Here is a 16,290-nt window from a genome sequence, read left to right as displayed (position 1 = left end):
ATTCTAATGTTTGAAAGAGTTCAGTTTATTGACATCTTTTGTGAAAGTTATTTTAAATTGTAGGATGGGTGACTGATGCAAGATTTAAGAAAAATACTAAAATCCACCTAACAAAATCGAGGTCTCAAGATCAGGTGAAGAATGCAGTGCTAGGGGCTGTGCTTTTGATTTTATTGATTTGATTAATATGCAAGAGAATAATTGTTCACAAAATTAATAAATCCTTGTGGTGGAAAAAAGCCTTTTTTTGTTTTGCATATGTGAAGGTAACAAAACCTCATAATACTGTGATTTATCCAGGTAGCTTAGCAATGCTGAGTACAAACCATTGTTTTGATGTTTTTTTAGTTCTAGACTCTCCCAAAAGCAAACCACAACAAAACTCCCAGGATAAGCCTGTGGTGTGATAAACAACCTGCCAGAGCAGTGGAAATGTAAAAAATATTAGATAGTGGTAAGATCTGTTAGAAGCTTGAGAGTCAGAGAACTCAAGACCTGTTCTAGCAGTAAATGTTTTTGTGTAATGCGTGGGAAGGTGAAACCAGTTTGTGATCTGCATGCAGCACGATGTGATATGGAGGGATTAAACCAGAGGTGCCATGACCACCTCACTGTTTCTGCGGTCATGCCCCTGGCTAATTTTTGGACAGGGTATGACAGAATATTGAGGATCTCCAGCAGTGGTTACTGACTGAAGCATTCATCAGCATCACTTTTAGGATATTCCTTTCTTAGCTGAGACAAGCAAAAACTTTTAAGAAATGTAATAATTTGCATAGATCTAAAAGGAGCAATGTTGGATATTGTAAACACAAAGTTTTAAAAATTTATAAAAGTAATTAAAGATTATTAAAGGTTCTTAAAACACTTTTATAAGAATAATTCATATAGTAATTCTATTATAAGAACTGTTGTGTATCTGGGTCTTGAGAAGAATTTCTAATATTATTGCTTCAATATGAGCTGTATGCTTGGTTAAAGAGAAGCAATATTCTCATGGGGGATTTAGCTTTCAAAGTTTGTGGCTCAGAGCAGTGCTGTGTGTGTGGATATCGGGGCGGTTCCTGCTCTTCCTTCAGTGAGTGCAGGCAGAGGGCTGGCTCAGGGGCAGCTGGCACAGCAGAGTCCCCTGGGACAGTGCAGTATGTCCTGGTGCCTTGGCTCCAGAGCCGCTCATTCAGCTACACTGACGGCCTGAGCTGCTGAAATGCTGTGGAGGCAAGAATTTGAGCATCACTACAATTTTTCTAATCGACCTGTAATTATGCTTTTAGCCTAATCTAATCACCCTGCAGTTTGTAAGATGTCCTGTTTATAACTCAGATTTATTCAAGGCAAAACTGGGGAAGCGCATTCCAGAGCTAACTGAATTATAAGGAGGAACTTCTAAAAGTGCAGTCTTATTTAAATCAATAGACTGTAATGCTGTGGTGCTACCGAGATAAGAAATGTCCAACACCTTTCAAATATATTCCTACGTTTCATTTTCCAACACCAAACTCCACTTTGCAAGTCAGAAAGATGAGTTATTGATAGGATGAAGATTACTTCCATGGTTGTAGGTCATGAAGACATTTCCACAGAGGATTTGCTGCAAAGTGATCACTGTTATTTATACCATGAAGCCAGTAAAAGAGAGAAATTATGAAATTATTTGGATAATTTTTAATGATGTTGCCTTGAAAAGTTGGAATAGAACCTGCAATCATAAAATGCAGCATTAAGCTTAGTTTTGAAACAGTTTTTGATCTGAGTTGACTTTTAATAGAAAGATTTGTGTGAAATGAATTGAAAATTTCAGTTTGGTTGCTCCCATGTAAGCATTCCCGGTGTGCTTTCTGCCTCCCATTACATTTGACATACTTTTTGGCAGCCTGACAGAAACACGGCTTACTAGACAATGAACCTGAACTAGATTTCTTAATTTTTCTAACCAGTGGTAAAATGGAATGGTTCTGAAAATAATAAGCTGTCAACAGTGAAGGAAGCCACAGCTCTCAGCATTGCAGCTTTGTGCAGGTGCTGGACTGCTGTGCATTGTGTCAAACTGGTTACTTTAAACTTAAAGCAGGGATTCTCCTTTCACATTAGTGCTGCTTTTAGTTGACTTCACTGTCCTTACAGTTTATATAGTATTTGTATTCAATTGTGCAAAGCTTCACTAAAACTGGGTCACTAGTTTTATGACTGCAGTTCTTAAAAAGTAAAAGTAAAAGAGCTTTACTGCAGAATGTACTGCACCCTGTGAGAGAGCAACTAAAGTGCCATAAAAAGTCCCTTTAAATATGAAATTGTTTGAACCTGGCAAATCTTTGTAGAACTCTGACCCACACATATTGTTTTTAAAAATTAAATGTTGGGAATTAACTTGTCATCAGAGGATGATATGAGCAGAAGAGAAAGGTGAAGCTAGAGCAGAACCTCTTTTCAGGAATAAGGAATTAATGAACAAAAATTGACTTAACTCTAAGCTGAGAATTTCTGGGGATCATTAAATTTCCCAGAAGGCAAAGTCAATTTGCCTTTGGCTTCTGCCTTAATGTAGCAGTGACAAGTAGTAGTTTTGCAGACAGATTGTCCTCTAGAGGATCTTAATTCTTAATTGTATAAAAGTTCTAATTGTTCCATTTTTAGCTGCTAACTTAAGTAAGTTGTGCATATAACTTAATTGTGGTATGAACATCCTAGATGAATCTAAATGAAGCAAATAAATCTCACAAGTGTTACTTAAAAAGACAGAATTAAGAACATGCTAAGAAAGCAAGAGATTAAGGGCTTCACTTGCTTAAATACAGTTGTTTTTAAAAATCATATTGTTACTGCAATGTTTGCAAATTCCTTTACTGTACTGTGCTTTTCCTCCTGAGATGGCATCAACAGTCACTTAACAACGCTTCAGTGGACATTACACAAAGTTTAACAAAACAATGTTCTTCAGTATTGAAAATCGTGCCTGAGTAGGGGCTTCAGATGCATCAGTGGCTGTTGATGGCTGGTACCACAAGCCCGGGTGTAGAAGGTTGGAAAGTAATGTGAAAGCTGAGGCCAAGGGAGATGTCATGGTTTCAAGCCTGAGTTCCCCTCACCACAGCTGCTCTTGTGTGAGTCTACGTGGAAAGCTGGTTTCAGGGGAGTGGCTCATCTCTTGCATGTGCCTCAAAATTGGTGTTTTGGTGTAGAAGCTTTCAAAGTCTCAAAGCAGAGATGTCTGAAGTTTTTCTGACACCTGCTTATGATGATAATCTTACTGAAAGAAAAAGGGCACTATTAAGTTTTGTTATTAACTGTAGAATGTACGTTTAGCTTAAAAGGATATTGGAGATGCCTTCTTGCAGTGTGTCCTGTGTAACTGCTTCCCAATAGAACAGGCATAGTAAGAATTTCATCAGTTTGGTTAAAACTGTTTAATCATCAGTGTAAATGTGGAAGATACCTTTGAAATAGCAGTGTTGAATGAGGAATAATTGACAGCTACTTGGACATGCCTTAAATTGAATAGATTTTCCAAAATTACTACAAATTAAAATATTGATGAAGTAGCCACCACTGAGAGAAATGGCCTCTCTGTTGCTATTCCAGGAAGAAAACATCAACTTTTGAGTAAAAATAATAATTAAAAAAATATAAAAAACATTAGCAATATGTTCCTCTTAACAGAAATATATCTATTGTATATAAAATTGTATTTTATAATTTTGGTCTGTGCTTTGGGGATGTTGATACTTCTTGACACATTGTTAATATTATAAAATATACAGTGCCTGATGATTCTTTGGGTTTTGATTGTAACTCTGCCAGACATTATCTACAAATAGTGAATTCTTTTGGGTAATCGTAATAGGTTTCAAACATGCAGTAGTTAACACTGCATTTACTAGACAAGACGAAAGAGCAAAACTTAATTGGAGTATTTAGACGCTGTTTCAGCATGGAAAATTTCCCCTTTTACTGTAGTTACTGATTTCTAATTGGAAAAGATAGACTTCCAAATAGTAAAACAACACAAAATGCTAGATGTTCTGGATAAACTTTGTGTACCTTTAGTGTAGCTAGAGCAGATTTATAATGTATATGGTTTATATGAATAGCCCTTGTGTGAAAATGTTTTTGAAGTGGGTTTCAGTGGATTAATTGAGCACTACTTAGGAAGTCTACACAACTAAGTAATTAAGGCCAGTGGTCTGTAGCAGTGAGTTCATTCTATTGGGAACACAATTCTAATATCACCATGGCTTTTCTGAGCAAAGAATCATGGCCCAATGTTTAGCACATGCCAACATTTTATTCCTGGGGGGAAAAAAAAAAAAAAAGAAAATGCTAATGCAGATTGTATTGCTTTAATGACTAAGTCTAGCAGACTTTTTATTAAAAGTGCCATATTACAGGCCCAGACTCTTTAATATGATGGACTGAACCAATTAGGCAGGGAAAGTCACAAACGCAGTGCTTATTTTAAAAAGCAGACAGTGCCACCCTCGGCATCCCCCCTACTCCAAACCAGCAACCACCAACCTTTCTCTTCCCCAGGTTACTTCTTGAGCTGTGGATGTGACTGAAAGCTGACTCCCATCCCTTCACATTCATCACTTAGTAGAAGTAAATGTTGCTTTATTTGTGGACACCCAATTTCCCTCCTTTGCAGCGCTTCAACAACCATTTTTTTGTTTTAAATAGTTACAGACATCCCCTCTGGATGGCAGAACAAGGCAAAACAATTACTAGTTGTGAATTCACAGAATTGAACATCTTAAAATAGCGATGCATTGCTCGCTGAGGTGTCTCCACAGTCCAGCTGAGCTGACAGGCTCTGTTAAGCTCTGCTCAGTTGATTTATTTACAGACTTTTGAGATGATTCTCTTGGTTGCTCTGGACTTTGCTAATAACCCTGCTGAAATAAATTATTTTGGAGCTCTTTTTCAGTAACTATGAGATTCAGGCAGTGATCTGAACAATTGAGAAGAAAGGTGTGTTTATTTTTATTTAGCAATAAACTGGTACCTCAGTTTTCAGGTTCATTTACAGTTGAATGTCTATAGCAACTTTTTTGATTAAAATTCCACATGTCACAGTTGTGATGGAGAAGCAAAGAGATAAATGCAAAAAGTACAGGTTAAGGAAGGTGACCCTGATTTTACTCCTTTCAAACTGGAGAAATGCATTACTGTGCATTAACTCTGTGTAAACACTTATCATGGATCCATTACAACAGATCACCACTTTTTTCTAAGGATTTCAGTTCTTGAGTATTTGGAGTTTAGACAGATGAAACTGTTATTTCTCACAAATGAATCAGATGCTTGACAGTCAGTTAAAACTTAATTTATGTGCAGGATATAGAGAGTGAATATGGCAGAATTCCAGATTTTTCTGTTAACTTATTCTGTGACTCCTGATGAGCCATCTCAGCCCTGAAAAGAGACGGGCTGCTGATGCAGACATAAGATAAACTCATCATTTTATGGGAGCTTCAGTAAACTACCCTAGAGCATAATACACAGCAAAGCAAAAAAAAAAAAAAAAAATCACTTGCTTTAAGGAATTTTCTGGTAGCCTTAGGGAGGAGGGTATTAATAGACCTTCTCAAGCTTAACCTTGTTATAAGCCTGTAATGCGACCATTGTTTGTTCTTAAAAGTCAGGAATTTTAAGAAGATTAATATGAAGACTAGCAGAGCTCAACCTGAATCAGGTTTTATGGTGCTGTCAGTGTCTAGTTAATTCTTAGGTAAAAGTCACTTGGTTTGGTAAAATGTACATTAAACCTCATCAGTCGTTTTGGTCAAGTATTTGTCCTTAACTTACGTAAAAAAAAACCCTCGACAAAGTAAAGCTGTCTAAATTCTTCTGAGATCTTTATTAAAGGTTTACAGCAAACATGCTTTCTATTCATTGTGGTGGTTTATTGTTTTATTTTTTTTGAAAATCAGAAATAACAAGTCTGTTTCATCTGGGCTGTATTTGAACAGTGTTCCCACCTCTGTAGGATTTTTAGTTAGTGGCAGGCTGGTCTCAGGGAGAAGAGGACTATGAAATGCAAAGACTAGCAGACAGCATTGGGAGAAGGGAATAGTGCAGCAGGATGCCGTGGGCTGTTGCGCAAAAACTCCCTAGATGTGTTGAAGAAAAGGATGTATTTTACTAAAGCAATTAACTTATGCTCTCGCTGTGCACAGGACTTGCAAAGAGTCGTAGGAATAGAAATTGAAATTAAGAGAATTCTACCGGGGAAAAATAATTTACTTTAGGACTTGTATATCAGTACAGTTTACAAAGGAAAAGTGCTGATGTTGTTGCATCAATTTTATCTTTTTTTTTTTTTACCCCCAATTCTCATGCTGGGGAAGAGCCAGATTGCTGGGGTACTTTTTGAGAAGTGTGCAGTTAGCAGTTGTGAATCTCTTCTGCACAGGGAAGTTCTGCTGGGCTTGCTCGCTGCACCATTGTCTTGGTTCTTACAATGTAAACCCAGACACAGTGAGAAGGCTTTAGCAAATAAAGGATTGCTTTTGGCAGTGATTCTATCCCTCAAAGAACTTTCCTTGGCATTTAAGAAAACAGTATGATAGTGTGCATGTGTGTGTCTTCCCTAATTTATCCTATGTGTCTTCTTCTGGGTCCCATTAGGTTTTGCTGTAGAGTAGGTACACACTGATATTGTTATTACTTCAAGTAATTTGTGTTTATTTTTTTCTGCTACTGAAACCCAGCTATCTGAGGATATCAGATATGACATGATTAAAATGTTAACATTTATTCCAAATTATTTTAACACTTCTAATGCTAAGCAGAGACACATAGTTCAGAAAGCACGTTCATTTTTTCCCTAGTACCTTCAGCTCTGGATGGTGGGTGACAGGCAGTAGCTTAACTAACACATGCAGGTAGAATCCTGCAAGTAAAGAAGGGTGAAAGGCTACTCTGTAGGTGTCTTTCTAGAATTCATGGGGGGAAAAACAAAAATCATCAAAACTGAGATGATAAAGTGTGGAAGGACTTGTTTCTCACTGCATGGTGAGAGTATATGAGCATCTTGAGGTAGCTTCAGTTCTTTCAGGAGCTAAATATAGAAGATTAAAAGGAAAGTTGTATTTGTGTTTGCAGTATTGATGACTGTGGAAAATTAGATCTGAGTGCTTTGTATTGTGAAGATTTTTACAGGTGAATGTGTGAAACTGGGTGAACTGGGCAACAGAGATGCTGAGGGAAAGTTTTCTGTAACTGGCTCGGGAGTACATGGTCAGAGATGAGAATTTTTTCAGTAGTAGATTTCAGTTTCCTTCCTGTTCTGGCTTTGTTCCAAAGAGAGCTAAGTGTAGTATTGAGGTCAGGTTTCCCTGCTTCCTTGTCCTGTGACTGAGAACAGCACCATCAGCAGTATTGAATTCTAGAGGCTAGCAGTTTTGGGTATAAAAGCAGATTATGTTTTCAGTAGATGTTCAGTTTTTCTCAGTTTTGCTTGGACTGGTGGTGTAAAATAAGTTGTTGTCATCTGTGCTAAGACTTTCTGAAATGCGAGATGAAGATAAAGTAGTCACGTGTAGGTGCTCATGAGATCCCTCTGGGACTCTGGAGTATTTTAGTGCTACTTCCTGTGGCATTTACAGCCATTCTTTACAGGCAGGGGTCTTGTGATGGCCAAGTTGCTGTTGTTTAGCTCAGTCTGTATTGATAAAGGTACTGTTGTCTTGGATATTGAAGAATTCTCTTCCAGGAATTTGATGTAAGCTTTAGAGTGGAGCCAAATTCAGTGGTGTCAGCTCATTCTCAGAATTTGTGAAAATTAGTATTTCTTTCGTTGGGCTTAGCAGGACTGTTTTTCTCGTAGACACAGCATCTGAGAAGCGTGAGAGCAATCCAAACCATAAGATGCTAGAAAAGAGAGCCAAATAGCTACTAAAAACCTAATTCTTTTTCACCTGAGGTTTAATAATTTTAAGTGTATTCTTCTTAATATTTGGTGTGTCATTCCAGCACAGCGGTCAGATATTGTCAGTTTAATCTGTGGTCATAACTTTTCCACAAATGTGGGTAGAGATAATTGGTATTGTAACATATAAGGATGTTACTCTGGTTATGGGTAAATACGCTGAGCATCTAAGGTAGTCTATGTGAAGTTCAAAATACTGCTGGAGATTTTCCTTTTTTTTGGAAGTACTGAACTTCCTAAATAAAATTGACAACATGGTAACGTCTGATGCTATTTCATGATTGTTCAGCAAAGTATTGCACACGGAAAAAGGGGAAGAATAATGGAATGGTGATGGAGTGATGGAGATATAGTAATGGAGAATCCTAGAGAAACTGTAGTTATAAGATGCTATAGAAACTCTTTTTGGCAATCTTAATGAATCGCAAGTATTGTCATGAAAGATGTTTAAAAAGATTCTTCTTTGTAATGGTTAAGTTTCTTCTATTTTTGTTAAATTTTAATAGCAGTTATGAAACAGAAAACCTCACAAAGGTTTTCTTAGAAATGCAGACTCTGCTCTTCTTGAATTGAAGTTTTTCATATCAATAAATGAAGAAAATTTATTTTGTTTAATTGCTGAGGTTGTTGTATTTTTTTGATGTGTAGTTGGCAAAGCCCAGTTACCTGCCATGTGTCCTACTGAAAATTAGCAGAGTTCTATTCATTTTTTTTCTGAGCTAATTTTAATTTGTATTTTATCTTGATCTTGAATTTGAGTTCTGGATTTGTAATGGATATAGTTTTCCCTGTGGCAGAAAATTTGATAGAATTCATCACTGTGATGACTTGTTGAAGATTCTTTAATGTGAGAACTCAAGTAGTTGAATTTATGCTGTTAATTAAATAAGCGTCAACATAAATAGAGGAAAAATGTTGACAAAGTATATTTTATAAATATTCTTATTTACATGTTCAAGTGTTGCATGCTTTTCACTTTGAAGAGTCAAAAATAATAGTACTTTAGATGAGGCACAAAGTTTGTGAAATTATTCAGCTATAAAAGTTAATCTTTTTTCACAGAGGGAAGGGAATTATAACTTGGTGTTCGGCTTGCTAATGTTTTATCCCAATGCAAATGAGCATGTATCGTGTTGTTTAACAATATTGAGGAGCTGTCCATCGGAGTTGGCTGTCCTCCCCTGCGAGCGGCCCCTGTGTGGGACCAGCAGGAATCTCTTCCTGCTGCTGCGGACTGGATTGCTCTGAGAGGTGTCTGCTGAGCTGTGGGACAGAGCCTGTGGCTGGCTACAGGTCGTTGCTGCACCTCTTTGTTTCCATACAGGCTGGGATTTCTGGGCAAGAAATTAAGCCTCTTTTCAGGTGATAGCCTGTGGTTATACAGGTGAAACAGTACCAGGGAGAGGCATTTTAGGTCAAAAAGTTGCCATTCCACAGCCCTTTTCTTTCATCTGCTGACAGTGTGCTCCTTCCACTAAATGAGCTACATGGTCACGATGGAGGATAGAGACACATACACAAAAGTGGTTAAATCATTTACCTTTCTAAATGGTCACCATTGCACCCATTAAAAACTAGTATATGACAGGTAGTGTTATTCCACATCTGTGTGTGTATGTGATGACTTAGATTCCTTGGGTTTTTGGTTGTGTTTTCTTAGGTGTCCCAGTGATTTCCTCTGTAAAGAGCTAGATGGAGCTATAAGATCTTCTGTCAATAGGTACAGTGCTAGGGACTCTTCCAAGTTCTCAAGTTTCTGTGTTAGCTTTTGGGCTGCCTTTCAGAGTTATGAAGAGTGAGCACGTGTAACCTGTACATGCTCAGTAAGAGAAGCAGCACAGTTTACCAAGGCCTGGTATGTAAGTGTACTGTGGCTGTGGCCAACTGTTGCCTTACTTGAAAGACACAAATTTCATTTGAAATTTGCTCCTCTGGGCCATCATGGTGTTATTAAAATTGTCAGCTGGGTATCATGGAGGCACTCTATAACGTGTCAATGATACTGGAAAGGATCATAACTGTGATGAGCCTGGTGAATCTGCTGAAAATCCTGTAACCATAGAAAGGTTGGCATAGCTTAAGGATTGATTTCTGCACAAATATAGGGATGTGATAGCTAGTAGGCAATTTTTAATAGTGCCTGAGTATTTTATCTTTTTCCTTATTATTTACTCCTCTTGTCATAACTGTACTTTGTGCTGCCAATGCATGTCAGATAGGAAAAGAGTATGAGGTGCTAAATTTTTTGTTTATTGTTCAAGTAAGGTTCCCATGTATTGGTAGGACAGTTTAATGAAGGTCACCTTTGAAGTAGTTAATTGCAATAAATTACTGTGTTGGATACTCTTGCAGGATTGCTCAGGTCCTTAGCTGTTAACATATGCAGATAATCACAATGGTGAGCACCACAATTTTTAAGTTTTCAAACACCACTGGAATCAATTAGGTGTTTTATTAACTGCTTAAACTCCTAAAAATATTCACTTTTTATTTGTTTAATTTTTCCTCTTATCTGGCTGTCATTTTGACTTTGCGGGGGTCAGACATGGGACAGACACAGGAATAGAAAAATACTTTCTGCATTCCAAATTTATGAGGTCTGAATATTGCAGAAGATGCTATCTTGACAGGCCCAAGGGCTGAATTTCTATCTCTAGAAAACAGGCAGCACTCCGGGGAATGGAAGTGCAGTTATATCTTTTTCAGGTGGTGTTCATCACCTCTGAAGTGACCACCTTGAATGAGGTGGCTCAGTCTCAGTCTTCAGTAGGTCTGTAGAACTGTCAGCACTGGCATCTTTGAGTTTATGCTTGTCTGGAATATGAAATAGTCAGTTTCCTTCTCAGGAAGGAATTACTTTCCTGGATTACCTGTTCTTGTTCCTGTATTTCTTAAATTTTGCATAGTGTTCACAAGAGTACAGCTTCCAATGATTTTTTCCCTGACACTGCTGCACTGTGGCAACATACTGCTCTTATTTTACGGGCATGAGGAAGTGAGGCTTGGAGTTGCATAGGACACTGAACAAAAGCCAGCACTCTGGGATCATTTTTATATCCTGATCCTAATCAAGCAATTACTTCTCCCAAGTTTTGGATTAAGGTATTTGAAATAATTTTGTAAGTGGTGCTTGGTTTGTCATAATGTACATAGTATCCATTACATGTTTTCATTGTTCAATGGAACCACAAATCTTTTCATCTGTACATATTTCATATTCCACTTTGAAGTTAAACTGTTAGATTTTTTTAAGTATTTACAATATAAAATGGTTTATTTCTTGAAGAAATTTGACGAACTCCTGCAGCATTGTATTAAACATTAAAGTACTAAATGTTATATATACTTACTGTATATGTATTGATTACTGGATGCAAATATTACAACACTGAGCATCTGTAGTGTATTCTTCATTTCCTTGATTTAGATCAGAGCTCTGCAATCAGAGCAGGTTTTTTAAATAGGAGGAATTGCAGCTAGTACCATGTTTTTTCTTGTGTGAGTAAAAGCCATTCAAGAAGCTCAGCTTTAAATTTCAACATGGTAGTATCTACAAGTGTGTTTTGAAAAGCTTGATCCTAATCACAAATAAAACTTGAATTTTCTTTCACAGATGAGATTTTTAGTTGGTGTGTTGTAGCTCTGCTGGCTGACCAAATATGTGTGTAAGAACAAGGGCAGCAGGATACTTTGTCAATATAATTGTCTTGAATTGTAGAGAGAGGCTGAGACCTCTGTAATGGATGGACCATCTGCTGTTTAAAGTTCGTGTCTGCTCCAAAATGCACTTGCAGTGTTATCTTATTAGAACAAGTGTTTGCATCCATGGGAGAGTATTTTTCTATTTGCCTGTGTTAGAAGCCTAGTAAATTATGTACTCTGAAAGGGTTGGTGGAACAGTTTGTCACTTTAGGCAGAGGTTAAGATCTCTGCATTTAAAGCATTTAAAATGTGATGGATAAAGTGGATTATGTGGATTCCCTCACAGACTTGTAACAAAGATAGCTAAAGCTTTTTTTTTAAGTTTTCTTAAATATTACAAGTTATATAACTTTGTGCATGCACTCATGTTCACCTTTCATGTGCTCAGGTAAGTGCATCATCCTTAGTAAGATTGGCCAAGCCCTTTGAACATAGCCAGCTGAATTTAACTACCAGAGTCCCTTTTTAAGCACCTTCTCTTGGGTTGTGAGCCAAATACAGCACGAAGTCACTTCTAGGGTGGTGGCAGGTGTGTGTAAGATAAGGAAGGCCCAGCTGCAGCTGTGTTTTCTACCATCAGAATCTGGGCACGTGTGTGGTGTGGCCACAAAATGAAAAGAGGCACTGAAGCTGCATTTCCATACTTCTTTAGCAATATCCTAAATGGCACTTGACTGAGAAAATGAGGAACATTAGGTCTCTTATTTTATACATTTGTGCATATTCTACCTGGGTATCCTGAAGCTTGGTTTTTTGCCAGCTCTCTTCATACTGAAGCAAAATTTATGATACAATGTCAGATAGCTTTCCAGGATGCTTAGAGGAGCACAGCTGGTCATTGCATTGTCTGAAAAAGCAGAAAGATTGAGATGCTGGTAGAGACTTGTGGATAGGGTGGTGTGTTAAGTGGGCAGTGGGTCTTTTAATATCTATTGATGAAGGAAATTCATTGTATCATTTTAACAAGATACTTAAGCTTGTTTTTCTTTAAATACAAAGGCTAGAAAAGAAGGAAATTGGAATTTGTTCATCGGCTATTTGTTTCCATTGTGGAAGAGAAATAATAGAGAACAGATAAAAATGGATAATCAGCAAAGTGATTTACTGCTGCATGAGTACTCCTAGATTAATGTAGTGATAATGTGCTGTCTAGAGCTGGGAAGATGCTCAGAAGAAGAGTTAATGATACTTTATTAATAGTTAGCTTTTATTTTGTGTACTCCTACTGTCAAGCTTCATTGTTACTGTGATTATTTGTGCTGTTTATTTCTTTTTGAGATGAAGAAATCTGCTAATGTCTTTCTAATGCATGTGTGAGTGTACACATACATCTGTGTCCTGCAAATGCTCTGTCTTAACTTTCATCCTTAGAAAATGTACTGTCACCTACTCTTAAATAAGTTTTCTGTTTTCAGCAATTAATCCTTCCCTTGGCTATGAGCCTGATGTATCTTCTAATGGTGTTATCAAAAGAAGGAAGCAGTGTCTTTATTTGCTTTGCAAACTTGCTGGTTGGTGGGATGTACCCTCATGACTGGAAGCGTTTCTCCAGACTGCAAAAAGTAACAAACTTCCTTTAAGTCAAAGCTGAAACTTTAATCTCCTAAAATGTGTCCCACAGCTGCAGTTTGGAGATAAGATCAATTATGGTGAGATATGCACTAATGTGTTTTGGGAGCTGGCAACTCTTTGAATAAGAGACTCTGTTCTCTCTCTTATGGTAGATTTCAGTCAGAGGGAGGAACTGGGTGGGAATCTAAAAAAACTTCCTATATTTGGTGAAATATCCTAAAAGGGAAATAAAAATGATTCAATAACATATAGGTTTTACAATTTCAAACATTGTCCCTTGTGATTATTAGATTTTAGTTTCTGGTGTGTGAATGTTAGCAGTGTTAGATCCCATTTTTAGTGACTCTGCATATTGTTCAAATGCATACAAAAAATACTCTGTGGTTTTATAGCTTGCTTAAATACATTTTTTCTAAGAGCCTTCAGGAGAGGTGAGTGAACAGAGATCTGTGGGAATGGATCAACTAAGTTGCTTTAGGTAAGGAAGCAGGTTTCTCCCTGCGGGATGTGTCTCGCACTGCAGAAGGAAGGATTACTGGCGTGTCACAAGGCTAGAAAGACCATCTGGTAGCTATCCAGGTATGCCAGTCAGTTGTCATTGATGAAAGCCTGATAGGATTACAATGCACTTCTGGTGATCTGTGGGACTGTGTTGAAGAGTATCCCCTACTAATTTCTAAAAGATGGAAGATGAGAAGCCAGCCTAGAGGCTGCAGTGCATCGTGGGGCTCGGGAGCCTGAGCTCTGGAGCGTGGTTGTCATGGGCTTCGCAGTTGCCAGCACCAGACGAGTCGGAGGAGGATCTCTGCCAGCCATACACAAAGGCCAGGCACAGTGCATGTTTAATTGGACACATACTGATGTGAGCTGGGATTTTGGTTTGCAGAGGGAGTGACAAGTCTGTCTGCTTGCAACAGTCAGTTAAACTGCACAGTGTTTTCTTTGCCTAAATAGGAAAAGATGTGGTAATTGTATAACTGTTTGGATACATTTCACTTCTTATGTGGAGTAGAAAATACCATCTGGAAAGAAATTCTTCTTTATGTAGAAAGGAAGGGTGTGGGCTATTACCTCCCTTTACCAAACTGCTTCCTTTTCTATATAATTTCCAGCTGAGACTTTTTTCCTTTTCTGTTTGCCCCTGTTCTGCTTTATTACAGGTCATTCAGAATAGTGTAAAAATGAAGAGTGCTGTTCTTACAGTAAAGAAGAGACTTGGGGGGGATTTAAAAAATGCTTAATGTAGTTGTAGGACATCAGTGGCATTGAATCTTCTTTGCTTGTCTTCTTTGACAAATAGCCTGAGTATTAGATGCAGTATTTTTAGAAGACAGCAAAATGCATGTTTTACAACCAATGAGGTAAAACTCATCATTTTTCAGAAACTTACAGCTGTTATGTAGCTGCAGAGCAATTGCTTTCCCATGGGCAAGTTATCTTTTAAAATAAATAAATAAATTTGCATAACTCTATAGGGAATAAGATAACTGATGTAATAATTACTTAGGAGCAGAGCCAGCATCCTGCAATTACTTTAAAGCACATGTGCTGTAATGTCTCTTTATATTGATATGCTTCTTGTGACATCCTTCTTCTGACACATTCAATTAATGTTTTATTACCATATTCCTATTTAAAAAAAATAGCCAGTGACTGAGCTAGAAGCAGAGTAGTCTATTCACTTACTTAACAAGAATGGTTAAGTGGTTTTTTCAACCCTAGTTGTAAGTATCTCTGCTGCATGAGTTGACCTCATATCACTGCAAGTTATTGATTATACTTATGCCTGTGGTTGGCTGAGAACAAGCAGGTTGCAGTATTTCCTACAGTGCAGAAAGCTCGTGATGAGATGGATGTGGTATTGATTAGAATTTTCAGATTTGTTGAGTATCATCAATGCATTCTCTGTGCAGCACATGTGGCACCTACCACTCCAGATTGAGGGCATTTCTTGTCTTCCCTTTGAACTTGTTTTAAAGTACTTCAAACAGGTGACAGCGTGAAATATTCTAATAATGCTTTATTTCCATGTATATTGCATCACTTGCTTATTATCTGCTTTAAAGAAGCCATTTTCTTCATTTCTACATTTTTATATTTTAGTCCCTTTGAAAGAGCTGTATGTCAGAAGGGAGAAGGATGATGAAGCTGTAAAACTATGATGAAACAGTTTCTACCAGATTTAGAGCTATTGTGTCTTCTTTCCAAAACACCTCTGCAGAGGGAATCATGAGCAGTCAGTGCACTCTGGTGACTGCTCTGGCTGTCGGGGTTTGTAACCAGTGGCACGCTGGAAAACCATCAGACTCCTGGAAATGCTGTAGCGGCCTGAGGCAAGGCACAGATGTGGAACTGGAGGCAGATGTTGGTGTGCGTCAGCCCCTGCATGGCCACAGCCAGGAAGGAGTCCATGTGCTGTGCACATGGGCCTGAGTGTGCTCAGAAGGGGACCTGGCTGGGAAGGTGCCATGCAGAGCATGTTTAGCAAAGGTGCTCATATGTCTGTATAGGAGGTGCTCATCACCTTGCTGCTGAAAACTTTTTTCAGCTTGTTCAATGAGTGGAGTTTACAATGAGAGCACCGTGACAGTTCTGGTTCCGTGTTGTAGTTGTGGTAATTAATATTTAGCGTGGTATCTAGTAATTTTCAGCTTCAATGCACTTTACAAACATTAATTAATTGTCACTGCACCCCTGTGCAGTAGGTAAATGCTTTCTTTGCTGCTGTTTTTTAGAGCAGCTGGGAGACCTGAGACTTTCAGGCTCACTGGGTCTCATTTGGTGATCTGTACCTTAATATTTTGAAAAGTTCTTTGTTAAAGTAGGGTAAGTTGTTACTAATTCTGGGTAAAAACAAAATTGTTGTTAGATTATTATTGCATAAATTCCTGCAATGCTGTATGTTCTATATGCCACAGATTACATGAGAAGGTAGGAGATTAAAACCAAAATATTTCAGTTTTATTTTGCTTATTCTTTGGATGCTTTGGCATCCTCAGCTTATGCTGTAGCAGTGGGAGAATTACTTGGAATAAATTATTTTTTTCTATGGCAGTGTTGCCCTTGTCTTCCAAGAGTGCACTTTGCTG

General features: G+C 37.9%; 1 protein-coding gene across 4 annotated transcripts in view; it reads left to right on the top strand.

The window, feature by feature from the left end:
• PARD3B (par-3 family cell polarity regulator beta) overlaps positions 1-16,290 on the top strand; it is a 383,975-nt gene that overhangs the window by 66,845 nt on the left and 300,840 nt on the right. The window lies entirely within an intron of this gene.

Source organism: Oenanthe melanoleuca, chromosome 7 (genome assembly GCF_029582105.1).
Source record: "Oenanthe melanoleuca isolate GR-GAL-2019-014 chromosome 7, OMel1.0, whole genome shotgun sequence".
NCBI classification, from domain to species: Eukaryota; Metazoa; Chordata; class Aves; order Passeriformes; family Muscicapidae; genus Oenanthe; species Oenanthe melanoleuca.
Note: the sequence above shows the minus strand (reverse complement) of the source record. Positions and strands in the feature narration are given on the sequence as shown.